General features: G+C 42.4%; 1 pseudogene; it reads right to left on the bottom strand.

The window, feature by feature from the left end:
* The window catches only part of LOC135564920 (lethal(2) giant larvae protein homolog 1-like), an 86678-nt pseudogene that overhangs the window by 43844 nt on the left and 25334 nt on the right, over window positions 1–17500 (bottom strand).

The raw sequence follows: 17500 nt of genomic DNA, 5'->3' as shown, positions 1-17500 counted from the left end.
TATACGGATCAAAACAGCCCACCTAGAACACACATCATCATCTTCACTATACGGGTCAAACCAGCCCACCTAGAACACACATCATCATCATCATCACTATACGGATCAAAACAGCCCACCTAGAACACACATCATCATCTTCACTATACGGATCAAAACAGCCCACCTAGAACACACATCATCATCTTCACTATACGGATCAAAACAGCCCACCTAGAACACACATCATCATCTTCACTATACGGGTCAAACCAGCCCACCTAGAACACACATCATCATCATCACTATACGGATCAAAACAGCCCACCTAGAACACACATCATCATCTTCACTATACGGATCAAAACAGCCCACCTAGAACACACACCATCATCATCACTATACGGATCAAAACAGCCCACCTAGAACACACATCATCATCTTCACTATACGGGTCAAACCAGCCCACCTAGAACACACATCATCATCTTCACTATACGGATCAAAACAGCCCACCTAGAACACACATCATCATCTTCACTATACGGGTCAAACCAGCCCACCTAGAACACACATCATCATCTTCACTATACGGATCAAACCAGCCCACCTAGAACACACATCATCATCTTCACTATACGGATCAAAACAGCCCACCTAGAACACACATCATCATCTTCACTATACGGGTCAAACCAGCCCACCTAGAACACACATCATCATCTTCACTATACGGATCAAAACAGCCCACCTAGAACACACATCATCATCATCACTATACGGAATCAAAACAGCCCACCTAGAACACACATCATCATCTTCACTATACGGGTCAAACCAGCCCACCTAGAACACACATCATCATCATCACTATACGGATCAAACCAGCCCACCTAGAACACACATCATCATCATCACTATACGGATCAAACCAGCCCACCTAGAACACACACCATCATCATCACTATACGGATCAAACCAGCCCACCTAGAACACACATCATCATCATCACTATACGGAATCAAAACAGCCCACCTAGAACACACATCATCATCATCATCATCACTATACGGAATCAAAACAGCCCACCTAGAACACACATCATCATCTTCACTATACGGATCAAAACAGCCCACCTAGAACACACATCATCATCTTCACTATACGGGTCAAACCAGCCCACCTAGAACACACATCATCATCATCATCACTATACGGATCAAACCAGCCCACCTAGAACACACATCATCATCATCACTATACGGATCAAACCAGCCCACCTAGAACACACATCATCATCATCACTATACGGAATCAAAACAGTCCACCTAGAACACACATCATCATCATCATCATCACTATACGGAATCAAAACAGCCCACCTAGAACACACATCATCATCTTCACTATACGGATCAAAACAGCCCACCTAGAACACACATCATCATCTTCACTATACGGGTCAAACAGCCCACCTAGAACACACATCATCATCATCATCACTATACGGATCAAAACAGCCCACCTAGAACACACATCATCATCTTCACTATACGGATCAAAACAGCCCACCTAGAACACACATCATCATCATCACTATACGGAATCAAACCAGCCCACCTAGAACACACATCATCATCACTATACGGATCAAACCAGCCCACCTAGAACACACACCATCATCATCACTATACGGATCAAACCAGCCCACCTAGAACACACATCATCATCATCACTATACGGAATCAAAACAGTCCACCTAGAACACACATCATCATCATCATCATCACTATACGGAATCAAAACAGCCCACCTAGAACACACATCATCATCTTCACTATACGGATCAAAACAGCCCACCTAGAACACACATCATCATCTTCACTATACGGGTCAAACCAGCCCACCTAGAACACACATCATCATCATCATCACTATACGGATCAAAACAGCCCACCTAGAACACACATCATCATCATTCACTATACGGAATCAAACCAGCCCACCTAGAACACACATCATCATCATCATCAGCCCACCTAGAACACACACCATTACGGAATCAAAACAGCCCACCTAGAACACACACCATCATCATCATCACTATACGGAATCAAAACAGCCCACCTAGAACACACATCATCATCATCACTATACGGAATCAAAACAGCCCACCTAGAACACACATCATCATCATCATCACTATACGGAATCAAAACAGCCCACCTAGAACACACACCATCATCATCATCATCATCATCACTATGGAATCGGAATCAAAATACAGCCCACCTAGAACACACATCATCATCATCACTATACGGAATCAAAACAGCCCACCTAGAACACACACCATCATCATCATCATCACTATACGGAATCAAAACAGCCCACCTAGAACACACACCATCATCATCATCACTATACGGAATCAAAACAGCCCATCATCATCATCATCATCATCACTATATGGAATCAAAACAGCCCACCTAGAACACACATCATCATCATCATCACTATACGGAATCAAAACACCCCATAATGACTCAATACCCCATAATGGCTCAATACCCCATAATGGCTCAATACCCCATAATGGCTCAATACCCCATAATGGCTCAATACCCCATAATGGCTCAATACCCCATAGTGACTCAATACCCCATAATGACATAATGACTCAATACCCCATAATGACATAATGACTCAATACCCCATAATGACTCAATACCCCATAATGACTCAATACCCCATAATGACTCAATACCCCATAATGACTCAATACCCCATAATGACTCAATACCCCATAATGACTCAATACCCCATAATGACTCAATACCCCATAGTGACTCAATACCCCATAATGACTCAATACCCCATAGTGACTCAATACCCCATAATGACACAATACCCCATAATGACTCAATACCCCATAATGACTCAATACCCCATAATGACTCAATACCCCATAATGACTCAATACCCCATAGTGACTCAATACCCCATAATGACACAATACCCCATAATGACACAATACCCCATAATGACACAATACCCCATAATGACACAATACCCCATAATGACTCAATACCCCATAATGACTCAATACCCCATAATGACTCAATACCCCATAATGGCTCAATACCCCATAATGGCTCATTACCCCATAATGACTCAATACCCCATAATGACTCAATACCCCATAATGACTCAATACCCCATAATGGCACAATACCCCATAATGGCTCAATACCCCATAATGGCTCAATACCCCATAATGGCTCAATACCCCATAATGACTCAATACCCCATAATGACTCAATACCCCATAACGACTCAATACCCCATAATGACTCAATACCCCATAGTGACTCAATACCCCATAACGGCTCAATACCCCATAATGACTCAATACCCTATAGTGACACCACAATGACAAAGTGAAAACAGGTTTTTAGAAATGTTTGCAAATTTATAAGAAATGTGTGAGCTCGTGTCTGCATGTGTGTGTGTCGATGTGTGTGTGTCGGTGTGTGTGTGCATGTGTCTGCATGTGTCGGTGTGTGTGTGTGTCAGTGTGTGTGTGTCGGTGTGTGTGCATGTGTCTGCATGTGTGTGTGTCGGTGTGTGTGTGTGTCGGTGTGTGTGTGCATCGGTGTGTGTCTGCATGTGTCTGCATGTGTGTGTGTGTGTCGGTGTGTGTGTGTGTGCATGTGTCTGCATGTGTCGGTGTGTGTGTGTGTCAGTGTGTGTGTGTCGGTGTGTGTGCATGTGTCTGCATGTGTGTGTGTCGGTGTGTGTGTGTGTCGGTGTGTGTATGCATGTGTCTGCATGTGTGTGTGTCGATGTGTGTGTGTGTCGGTGTGTGTGTGCATGTGTCTGCATGTGTCGGTGTGTGTGTGTGTCAGTGTGTGTGTGTCGGTGTGTGTGCATGTGTCTGCATGTGTGTGTGTCGATGTGTGTGTGTGTCGGTGTGTGTGTGCATGTGTCTGCATGTGTGTGTGTGTGTCAGTGTGTGTGTGTCATGTGTGTGCATTTGTCTGTGTGTGTGTGTCGTGTGTGTGTGTGTCGGTGTGTGCATGTGTCTGCATGTGTGTGTCGGTGTGTGTGTGTGTCGGTGTGTGTGTGTGTCGGTGTGTGTGTGTGTCGGTGTGTGTGTGTGTCGGTGTGTGTGTGTGTCGGTGTGTGTGTGTGTCGGTGTGTGTGTGCATGTATCTGTGTTCTGACCTTCCTGAAGGGAGGCCACTCCTCCTCTTGCAGTGCTTCGGGGTCGTCGGTAGGGTCCAGGGGGTCGTCGCTAGGGTCACAGTCGGTATGGAAGACGTTAGCCGTGCTGAGCTTGTAGAGAGGAGTCATGGCAACAGCAGACACATTCCAGAATCGCACTGTACCGTCCTCATGCCTACACACACACACACACACACACACACACTTCTTTTAAGATAGTGGAGACAGGAGACGCAGTAGAGGTCAGAAGTTTACATACACCTTAGCCAAATACATTTAAACTCAGTTTTTCACAATTCTTCCTTGCTGAGCGGCCTTTCAGGTTATGTCGATATAGGACTCGTTTTCCTGTGTATATGGATACTTTTGTACCTGTTTCCTCCAGCATCTTCACAAAATCCTTTGCTGTTGTTCTGGGATTGATTTGCACTTTTCGCACCAAAGTACGTTCATCTCTAGGAGACAGAACGCGTCTCCTTCCTGAGCGGTATGACGGCTGTGTGGTCCCATGGAGTTTATACTTGCGTACTATTGTTTTTACAGATGAACGTGGTACCTTCAGGCGTTTGGAAATTGCTCCCAAGGATGAACCAGACTTGTGGAGGTCTACAATTTGTTTTCTGAGGTCTTGGCTGATTTCTTTTGATTTTCCCATGATGTCAAGCAAAGAGGCACTGAGTTTAAAGGTAGGCCTTGAAATACATCCACAGGTACACCTCCAATTGACTCAAATAATGTCAATTAGTGGAGACAGTAGATACACACCTCTAACATAGTGGAGACAGTAGATACACACCTCTAACATAGTGGAGACAGTAGATACACACCTCTAACATAGTGGAGACAGTAGATACACACCTCTAACATAGTGGAGACAGTAGGTACACCCCTCTAACATAGTGGAGACAGTAGATACACACCTCTAACATAGTGGAGACAGTAGATACACACCTCATCTAACATAGTGGAGACAGTAGATACACACCTCTAACATAGTGGAGACAGTAGATACACACCTCTAACATAGTGGAGACAGTAGATACACACCTCTAACATAGTGGAGACAGTAGATACACACCTCATCTAACATAGTGGAGACAGTAGATACACACCTCATCTAACATAGTGGAGACAGTAGATACACACCTCTAACATAGTGGAGACAGTAGATACACACCTCATCTAACATAGTGGAGACAGTAGATACACACCTCATCTAACATAGTGGAGACAGTAGATACACACCTCATCTAACATAGTGGAGACAGTAGATACACACCTCTAACATAGTGGAGACAGTAGATACACACCTCATCTAACATAGTGGAGACAGTAGATACACACCTCATCTAACATAGTGGAGACAGTAGATACACACCTCATCTAACATAGTGGAGACAGTAGATACACACCTCATCTAACATAGTGGAGACAGTAGATACACACCTCATCTAACATAGTGGAGACAGTAGATACACACCTCATCTAACATAGTGGAGACAGTAGATACACACCTCATCTAACATAGTGGAGACAGTAGATACACACCTCATCTAACATAGTGGAGACAGTAGATACACACCTCTAACATAGTGGAGACAGTAGATACACACCTCATCTAACATAGTGGAGACAGTAGATACACACCTCTAACATAGTGGAGACAGTAGATACACACCTCATCTAACATAGTGGAGACAGTAGATACACACCTCTAACTGAGTGGAGACAGTAGATACACACCTCTAACATAGTGGAGACAGTAGGTACACACCTCTAACATAGTGGAGACAGTAGATACACACCTCTAACATAGTGGAGACAGTAGATACACACCTCTAACATAGTGGAGACAGTAGATACACCCCTCTAACATAGTGGAGACAGTAGATACACACCTCATCTAACATAGTGGAGACAGTAGATACACACCTCTAACATAGTGGAGACAGTAGATACACACCTCATCTAACATAGTGGAGACAGTAGATACACACCTCATCTAACATAGTGGAGACAGTAGATACACACCTCATCTAACATAGTGGAGACAGTAGATACACACCTCATCTAACATAGTGGAGACAGTAGATACACACCTCATCTAACATAGTGGAGACAGTAGATACACACCTCATCTAACATAGTGGAGACAGTAGATACACACCTCATCTAACATAGTGGAGACAGTAGATACACACCTCATCTAACATAGTGGAGACAGTAGATACACACCTCATCTAACATAGTGGAGACAGTAGATACACACCTCATCTAACATAGTGGAGACAGTAGATACACACCTCATCTAACATAGTGGAGACAGTAGATACACACCTCATCTAACATAGTGGAGACAGTAGATACACACCTCATCTAACATAGTGGAGACAGTAGATACACACCTCATCTAACATAGTGGAGACAGTAGATACACACCTCATCTAACATAGTGGAGACAGTAGATACACACCTCTAACATAGTGGAGACAGTAGATACACACCTCTAACATAACATAGTGGTGGAGACAGTAGATACACACCTCTAACATAGTGGAGACAGTAACATAACATAGTGGAGACAGTAGATACACACCTCTAACATAGTGGAGACAGTAGATACACCCCTCTAACATAGTGGAGACAGTAGATACACACCTCATCTAACATAGTGGAGACAGTAGGTACACACCTCATCTAACATAGTGGAGACAGTAGATACACACCTCTAACATAGTGGAGACAGTAGATACACACCTCATCTAACATAGTGGAGACAGTAGATACACACCTCATCTAACATAGTGGAGACAGTAGATACACACCTCATCTAACATAGTGGAGACAGTAGATACACACCTCATCTAACATAGTGGAGACAGTAGATACACACCTCTAACATAGTGGAGACAGTAGATACACACCTCATCTAACATAGTGGAGACAGTAGATACACACCTCTAACATAGTGGAGACAGTAGGTACACACCTCTAACATAGTGGAGACAGTAGATACACCCCTCTAACATAGTGGAGACAGTAGATACACACCTCATCTAACATAGTGGAGACAGTAGGTACACACCTCATCTAACATAGTGGAGACAGTAGATACACACCTCTAACATAGTGGAGACAGTAGATACACACCTCATCTAACATAGTGGAGATAGTAGATATACACCTCTAACATAGTGGAGACAGTAGATACACACCTCATCTAACATAGTGGAGACAGTAGATACACACCTCATCTAACATAGTGGAGACAGTAGATACACACCTCATCTAACATAGTGGAGACAGTAGATACACACCTCATCTAACATAGTGGAGACAGTAGATACACACCTCATCTAACATAGTGGAGACAGTAGATACACACCTCATCTAACATAGTGGAGACAGTAGATACACACCTCATCTAACATAGTGGAGACAGTAGATACACACCTCATCTAACATAGTGGAGACAGTAGATACACACCTCATCTAACATAGTGGAGACAGTAGATACACACCTCATCTAACATAGTGGAGACAGTAGATACACACCTCTAACAGAGTGGAGACAGTAGATACACACCTCTAACATAGTGGAGACAGTAGATACACACCTCATCTAACATAGTGGAGACAGTAGATACACACCTCATCTAACATAGTGGAGACAGTAGATACACACCTCATCTAACATAGTGAGACAGTAGATACACACCTCATCTAACATAGTGGAGACAGTAGATACACACCTCATCTAACATAGTGGAGACAGTAGATACACACCTCATCTAACATAGTGGAGACAGTAGATACACACCTCTAACATAGTGGAGACAGTAGATACACACCTCATCTAACATAGTGGAGACAGTAGATACACACTCATCTAACATAGTGGAGACAGTAGATACACACCTCATCTAACATAGTGGAGACAGTAGATACACACCTCATCTAACATAGTGGAGACAGTAGATACACACCTCATCTAACATAGTGGAGACAGTAGATACACACCTCTAACATAGTGGAGACAGTAGATACACACCTCATCTAACATAGTGGAGACAGTAGATACACACCTCATCTAACATAGTGGAGACAGTAGATACACACCTCATCTAACATAGTGGAGACAGTAGATACACACCTCATCTAACATAGTGGAGACAGTAGATACACACCTCATCTAACATAGTGGAGACAGTAGATACACACCTCATCTAACATAGTGGAGACAGTAGATACACACCTCTAACATAGTGGAGACAGTAGATACACACCTCATCTAACATAGTGGAGACAGTAGATACACACCATCTAACATAGTGGAGACAGTAGATACACACCTCATCTAACATAGTGGAGACAGTAGATACACACCTCATCTAACATAGTGGAGACAGTAGATACACACCTCATCTAACATAGTGGAGACAGTAGATACACACCTCTCTAACATAGTGGAGACAGTAGATACACACCTCATCTAACATAGTGGAGACAGTAGATACACACCTCATCTAACATAGTGGAGACAGTAGATACACACCTCATCTAACATAGTGGAGACAGTAGATACACACCTCATCTAACATAGTGGAGACAGTAGATACACACCTCATCTAACATAGTGGAGACAGTAGATACACACCTCATCTAACATAGTGGAGACAGTAGATACACACCTCATCTAACATAGTGGAGACAGTAGATACACACCTCATCTAACATAGTGGAGACAGTAGATACACACCTCATCTAACATAGTGGAGACAGTAGATACACACCTCATCTAACATAGTGGAGACAGTAGATACACACCTCTCTAACATAGTGGAGACAGTAGATACACACCATCTAACATAGTGGAGACAGTAGATACACACCTCTAACATAGTGGAGACAGTAGATACACACCTCATCTAACATAGTGGAGACAGTAGATACACACCTCATCTAACATAGTGGAGACAGTAGATACACACCTCATCTAACATAGTGGAGACAGTAGATACACACCTCTAACATAGTGGAGACAGTAGATACACACCTCATCTAACATAGTGGAGACAGTAGATACACACCTCATCTAACATAGTGGAGACAGTAGATACACACCTCATCTAACATAGTGGAGACAGTAGATACACACCATCTAACATAGTGGAGACAGTAGATACACACCTCATCTAACATAGTGGAGACAGTAGATACACACCTCATCTAACATAGTGGAGACAGTAGATACACACCTCATCTAACATAGTGGAGACAGTAGATACACACCTCATCTAACATAGTGGAGACAGTAGATACACACCTCATCTAACATAGTGGAGACAGTAGATACACACCTCATCTAACATAGTGGAGACAGTAGATACACACCTCATCTAACATAGTGGAGACAGTAGATACACACCTCATCTAACATAGTGGAGACAGTAGATACACACATCTAACATAGTGGAGACAGTAGATACACACCTCATCTAACATAGTGGAGACAGTAGATACACACCATCTAACATAGTGGAGACAGTAGATACACACCTCATCTAACATAGTGGAGACAGTAGATACACACCTCATCTAACATAGTGGAGACAGTAGATACACACCTCTAACATAGTGGAGACAGTAGATACACACCTCTAACATAGTGGAGACAGTAGATACACACCTCTCTAACATAGTGGAGACAGTAGATACACACCTCTAACATAGTGGAGACAGTAGATACACACCTCTCTAACATAGTGGAGACAGTAGATACACACCTCATCTAACATAGTGGAGACAGTAGATACACACCTCATCTAACATAGTGGAGACAGTAGATACACACCTCATCTAACATAGTGGAGACAGTAGATACACACCTCTAACATAGTGGAGACAGTAGATACACACCTCATCTAACATAGTGGAGACAGTAGATACACACCTCATCTAACATAGTGGAGACAGTAGATACACACCATCTAACATAGTGGAGACAGTAGATACACACCTCTAACATAGTGGAGACAGTAGATACACACCTCATCTAACATAGTGGAGACAGTAGATACACACCTCATCTAACATAGTGGAGACAGTAGATACACACCTCATCTAACATAGTGGAGACAGTAGATACACACCTCATCTAACATAGTGGAGACAGTAGATACACACCTCATCTAACATAGTGGAGACAGTAGATACACACCTCATCTAACATAGTGGAGACAGTAGATACACACCTCTAACATAGTGGAGACAGTAGATACACACCTCATCTAACATAGTGGAGACAGTAGATACACACCTCATCTAACATAGTGGAGACAGTAGATACACACCTCATCTAACATAGTGGAGACAGTAGATACACACCTCTAACATAGTGGAGACAGTAGATACACACCTCTAACATAGTGGAGACAGTAGATACACACCTCATCTAACATAGTGGAGACAGTAGATACACACCTCTAACATAGTGGAGACAGTAGATACACACCTCTAACATAGTGGAGACAGTAGATACACACCTCTCTAACATAGTGGAGACAGTAGATACACACCTCTAACATAGTGGAGACAGTAGATACACACCTCATCTAACATAGTGGAGACAGTAGATACACACCTCTAACATAGTGGAGACAGTAGATACACACCTCATCTAACATAGTGGAGACAGTAGATACACACCTCATCTAACATAGTGGAGACAGTAGATACACACCTCTAACATAGTGGAGACAGTAGATACACACCTCTAACATAGTGGAGACAGTAGATACACACCTCATCTAACATAGTGGAGACAGTAGATACACACCTCTAACATAGTGGAGACAGTAGATACACACCTCTCTAACATAGTGGAGACAGTAGATACACACCTCTAACATAGTGGAGACAGTAGATACACACCTCATCTAACATAGTGGAGACAGTAGATACACACCTCTAACATAGTGGAGACAGTAGATACACACCTCTAACATAGTGGAGACAGTAGATACACACCTCTCTAACATAGTGGAGACAGTAGATACACACCTCTAACATAGTGGAGACAGTAGATACACACCTCTAACATAGTGGAGACAGTAGATACACACCTCATCTAACATAGTGGAGACAGTAGATACACACCTCTAACATAGTGGAGACAGTAGATACACACCTCTAACATAGTGGAGACAGTAGATACACACCATCTAACATAGTGGAGACAGTAGATACACACCTCATCTAACATAGTGGAGACAGTAGATACACACCTCTAACATAGTGGAGACAGTAGATACTCTAACATAGTGGAGACAGTAGATACACACCTCATCTAACATAGTGGAGACAGTAGATACACACCTCATCTAACATAGTGGAGACAGTAGATACACACCTCTAACATAGTGGAGACAGTAGATACACACCTCATAACATAGTGGAGACAGTAGATACACACCTCATCTAACATAGTGGAGACAGTAGATACACACCTCATCTAACATAGTAGGAGACAGTAGGTACACACCTCTAACATAGTGGAGACAGTAGATACACACCTCATCTAACATAGTGGAGACAGTAGATACACACCTCATCTAACATAGTGGAGACAGTAGATACACACCTCATCTAACATAGTGGAGACAGTAGATACACACCTCATCTAACATAGTGGAGACAGTAGATACACACCTCATCTAACATAGTGGAGACAGTAGATACACACCCATCTAACATAGTGGAGACAGTAGATACACACCTCATCTAACATAGTGGAGACAGTAGATACACACCTCATCTAACATAGTGGAGACAGTAGATACACACCTCTAACATAGTGGAGACAGTAGATACACACCTCTAACATAGTGGAGACAGTAGATACACACCTCTAACATAGTGGAGACAGTAGATACACACCTCATCTAACATAGTGGAGACAGTAGATACACACCTCTAACATAGTGGAGACAGTAGATACACACCTCATCTAACATAGTGGAGACAGTAGATACACACCTCATCTAACATAGTGGAGACAGTAGATACACACCTCATCTAACATAGTGGAGACAGTAGATACACACCTCATCTAACATAGTGGAGACAGTAGATACACCTCATCTAACATAGTGGAGACAGTAGATACACACCTCATCTAACATAGTGGAGACAGTAGATACACACCTCATCTAACATAGTGGAGACAGTAGATACACACCTCATCTAACATAGTGGAGACAGTAGATACACACCTCTAACATAGTGGAGACAGTAGATACACACCTCATCTAACATAGTGGAGACAGTAGATACACACCTCATCTAACATAGTGGAGACAGTAGATACACACCTCATCTAACATAGTGGAGACAGTAGATACACACCTCTAACATAGTGGAGACAGTAGATACACACCTCATCTAACATAGTGGAGACAGTAGATACACACCATCTAACATAGTGGAGACAGTAGATACACACCTCTCTAACATAGTGGAGACAGTAGATACACACCTCATCTAACATAGTGGAGACAGTAGATACACACCTCATCTAACATAGTGGAGACAGTAGATACACACCTCTAACATAGTGGAGACAGTAGATACACACCTCTAACATAGTGGAGACAGTAGATACACACCTCATCTAACATAGTGGAGACAGTAGATACACACCTCATCTAACATAGTGGAGACAGTAGATACACACCTCATCTAACATAGTGGAGACAGTAGATACACACCTCATCTAACATAGTGGAGACAGTAGATACACACCTCATCTAACATAGTGGAGACAGTAGATACACACCTCTAACATAGTGGAGACAGTAGATACACACCTCATCTAACATAGTGGAGACAGTAGATAGTACACACTCTAACATAGTGGAGACAGTAGATACACACCTCTAACATAGTGGAGACAGTAGATACACACCTCATCTAACATAGTGGAGACAGTAGATACACACCTCTAACATAGTGGAGACAGTAGATACACACCTCTAACATAGTGGAGACAGTAGATACACACCTCTAACATAGTGGAGACAGTAGATACACACCTCTAACATAGTGGAGACAGTAGATACACACCTCATCTAACATAGTGGAGACAGTAGATACACACCTCTAACATAGTGGAGACAGTAGATACACACCTCTAACATAGTGGAGACAGTAGATACACACCTCATCTAACATAGTGGAGACAGTAGATACACACCTCTAACATAGTGGAGACAGTAGATACACACCTCTAACATAGTGGAGACAGTAGATACACACCTCATCTAACATAGTGGAGACAGTAGATACACACCTCATCTAACATAGTGGAGACAGTAGATACACACCTCTAACATAGTGGAGACAGTAGATACACACCTCTAACATAGTGGAGACAGTAGATACACACCTCTAACATAGTGGAGACAGTAGATACACACCTCATCTAACATAGTGGAGACAGTAGATACACACCTCATCTAACATAGTGGAGACAGTAGATACACACCTCATCTAACATAGTGGAGACAGTAGATACACACCTCTAACATAGTGGAGACAGTAGATACACACCTCTAACATAGTGGAGACAGTAGATACACACCTCTAACATAGTAGAGACAATAGATACACACCTCTAACATAGTGGAGACAGTAGGTACACCCCTCTAACATAGTGGAGACAGTAGGTACACACATCATCTAACATAGTGGAGACAGTAGATACACACCTCATCTAACATAGTAGAGACAGTAGGTACACACCTCTAACATAGTGGAGACAGTAGATACACCCCTCTAACATAGTGGAGACAGTAGATACACACCTCTAACATAGTGGAGACAGTAGATACACACCTCTAACATAGTGGAGACAGTAGGTACACCCCTCTAACATAGTGGATACAGTAGATACACACCTCATCTAACATAGTGGAGACAGTAGATACACACCTCTAACATAGTGGAGACAGTAGATACACACCTCATCTAACATAGTGGAGACAGTAGGTACACCCCTCTAACATAGTGGAGACAGTAGATACACACCTCTAACATAGTGGAGACAGTAGATACACACCTCATCTAACATAGTAGAGACAGTAGGTACACACCTCTAACATAGTGGAGACAGTAGATACACCCCTCTAACATAGTGGAGACAGTAGATACACACCTCTAACATAGTGGAGACAGTAGATACACACCTCTAACATAGTGGAGACAGTAGGTACACCCCTCTAACATAGTGGAGACAGTAGATACACACCTCATCTAACATAGTGGAGACAGTAGATACACACCTCTAACATAGTGGAGACAGTAGATACACACCTCATCTAACATAGTGGAGACAGTAGATACACACCTCTAACATAGTGGAGACAGTAGATACACACCTCTAACATAGTGGAGACAGTAGATACACACCTCATCTAACATAGTGGAGACAGTAGATACACACCTCTAACATAGTGGAGACAGTAGATACACACCTCATCTAACATAGTGGAGACAGTAGATACACACCTCTAACATAGTGGAGACAGTAGATACACATCTAACATAGTGGAGACAGTAGATACACACCTCTAACATAGTGGAGACAGTAGGTACACACCTCATCTAACATAGTGGAGACAGTAGATACACACCTCATCTAACATAGTGGAGACAGTAGATACACACCTCATAACATAGTGGAGACAGTAGATACACACCTCATCTAACATAGTGGAGACAGTAGATACACACCTCATCTAACATAGTGGAGACAGTAGATACACACCTCTAACATAGTGGAGACAGTAGATACACACCTCATCTAACATAGTGGAGACAGTAGATACACACCTCTAACATAGTGGAGACAGTAGATACACACCTCATAACATAGTGGAGACAGTAGATACACACCTCTAACATAGTGGAGACAGTAGATACACCTCATCTAACATAGTGGAGACAGTAGATACACCCATCTAACATAGTGGAGACAGTAGATACACACCTCATCTAACATAGTGGAGACAGTAGATACACACCTCTAACATAGTGGAGACAGTAGATACACACCTCTAACATAGTGGAGACAGTAGATACACACCTCATCTAACATAGTGGAGACAGTAGATACACACCTCATCTAACATAGTGGAGACAGTAGATACACACCTCATCTAACATAGTGGAGACAGTAGATACACACCTCATCTAACATAGTGGAGACAGTAGATACACACCTCTCTAACATAGTGGAGACAGTAGATACACACCTCATCTAACATAGTGGAGACAGTAGATACACACCTCATCTAACATAGTGGAGACAGTAGATACACACCTCTAACATAGTGGAGACAGTAGATACACACCTCTAACATAGTGGAGACAGTAGATACACACCTCTAACATAGTGGAGACAGTAGATACACACCTCATCTAACATAGTGGAGACAGTAGATACACACCTCATCTAACATAGTGGAGACAGTAGGTACACACCTCTCTAACATAGTGGAGACAGTAGATACACACCTCTAACATAGTGGAGACAGTAGATACACACCTCTAACATAGTGGAGACAGTAGATACACACCTCTCTAACATAGTGGAGACAGTAGATACACACCTCTAACATAGTGGAGACAGTAGATACACACCTCATCTAACATAGTGGAGACAGTAGATACACACCTCTAACATAGTGGAGACAGTAGATACACACCATCTAACATAGTGGAGACAGTAGATACACACCTCTAACATAGTGGAGACAGTAGATACACACCTCTAACATAGTGGAGACAGTAGATACACACCTCATCTAACATAGTGGAGACAGTAGATACACACCTCTAACATAGTGGAGACAGTAGATACACACCTCTAACATAGTGGAGACAGTAGATACACACCTCTAACATAGTGGAGACAGTAGATACACACCTCTAACATAGTGGAGACAGTAGATACACACCTCTAACATAGTGGAGACAGTAGATACACACCTCTAACATAGTGGAGACAGTAGATACACACCCTCTAACATAGTGGAGACAGTAGATACACACCTCTCTAACATAGTGGAGACAGTAGATACACACCTCATCTAACATAGTGGAGACAGTAGATACACACCTCTAACATAGTGGAGACAGTAGATACACACCTCTAACATAGTGGAGACAGTAGATACACACCTCTAACATAGTGGAGACAGTAGGTACACACCTCTAACATAGTGGAGACAGTAGATACACACCTCTAACATAGTGGAGACAGTAGGTACACACCTCATCTAACATAGTGGAGACAGTAGATACACACCTCTAACATAGTGGAGACAGTAGATACACACCTCATCTAACATAGTGGAGATAGTAGATATACACCTCTAACATAGTGGAGACAGTAGATACACACCTCTAACATAGTGGAGACAGTAGATACACCCTCTCTAACATAGTGGAGACAGTAGATACACACCTCTAACATAGTGGAGACAGTAGATACACACCCTCTAACATAGTGGAGACAGTAGATACACACCTCTAACATAGTGGAGACAGTAGATACACACCTCTAACATAGTGGAGACAGTAGATACACCCTCTAACATAGTGGAGACAGTAGATACACACCTCATCTAACATAGTGGAGACAGTAGATACACACCTCATCTAACATAGTGGAGACAGTAGATACACCCTCATCTAACATAGTGGAGACAGTAGATACACACCTCTAACATAGTGGAGACAGTAGATACACACCTCTCTAACATAGTGGAGACAGTAGATACACACCTCTAACATAGTGGAGACAGTAGATACACACCTCATCTAACATAGTGGAGACAGTAGATACACACCTCTAACATAGTGGAGACAGTAGATACACACCTCATCTAACATAGTGGAGACAGTAGATACACACCTCTAACATAGTGGAGACAGTAGATACACACCTCATCTAACATAGTGGAGACAGTAGATACACACCTCATCTAACATAGTGGAGACAGTAGATACACACCTCATCTAACATAGTGGAGACAGTAGATACACACCTCATCTAACATAGTGGAGACAGTAGATACACACCTCATCTAACATAGTGGAGACAGTAGGTACACACCTCATCTAACATAGTGGAGACAGTAGATACACACCTCATCTAACATAGTGGAGACAGTAGATACACACCTCATCTAACATAGTGGAGACAGTAGATACACACCTCATCTAACATAGT

Source organism: Oncorhynchus nerka, linkage group LG26 (assembly GCF_034236695.1).
Source record: "Oncorhynchus nerka isolate Pitt River linkage group LG26, Oner_Uvic_2.0, whole genome shotgun sequence".
NCBI lineage: Eukaryota > Metazoa > Chordata > Actinopteri > Salmoniformes > Salmonidae > Oncorhynchus > Oncorhynchus nerka.
Note: the sequence above shows the minus strand (reverse complement) of the source record. Positions and strands in the feature narration are given on the sequence as shown.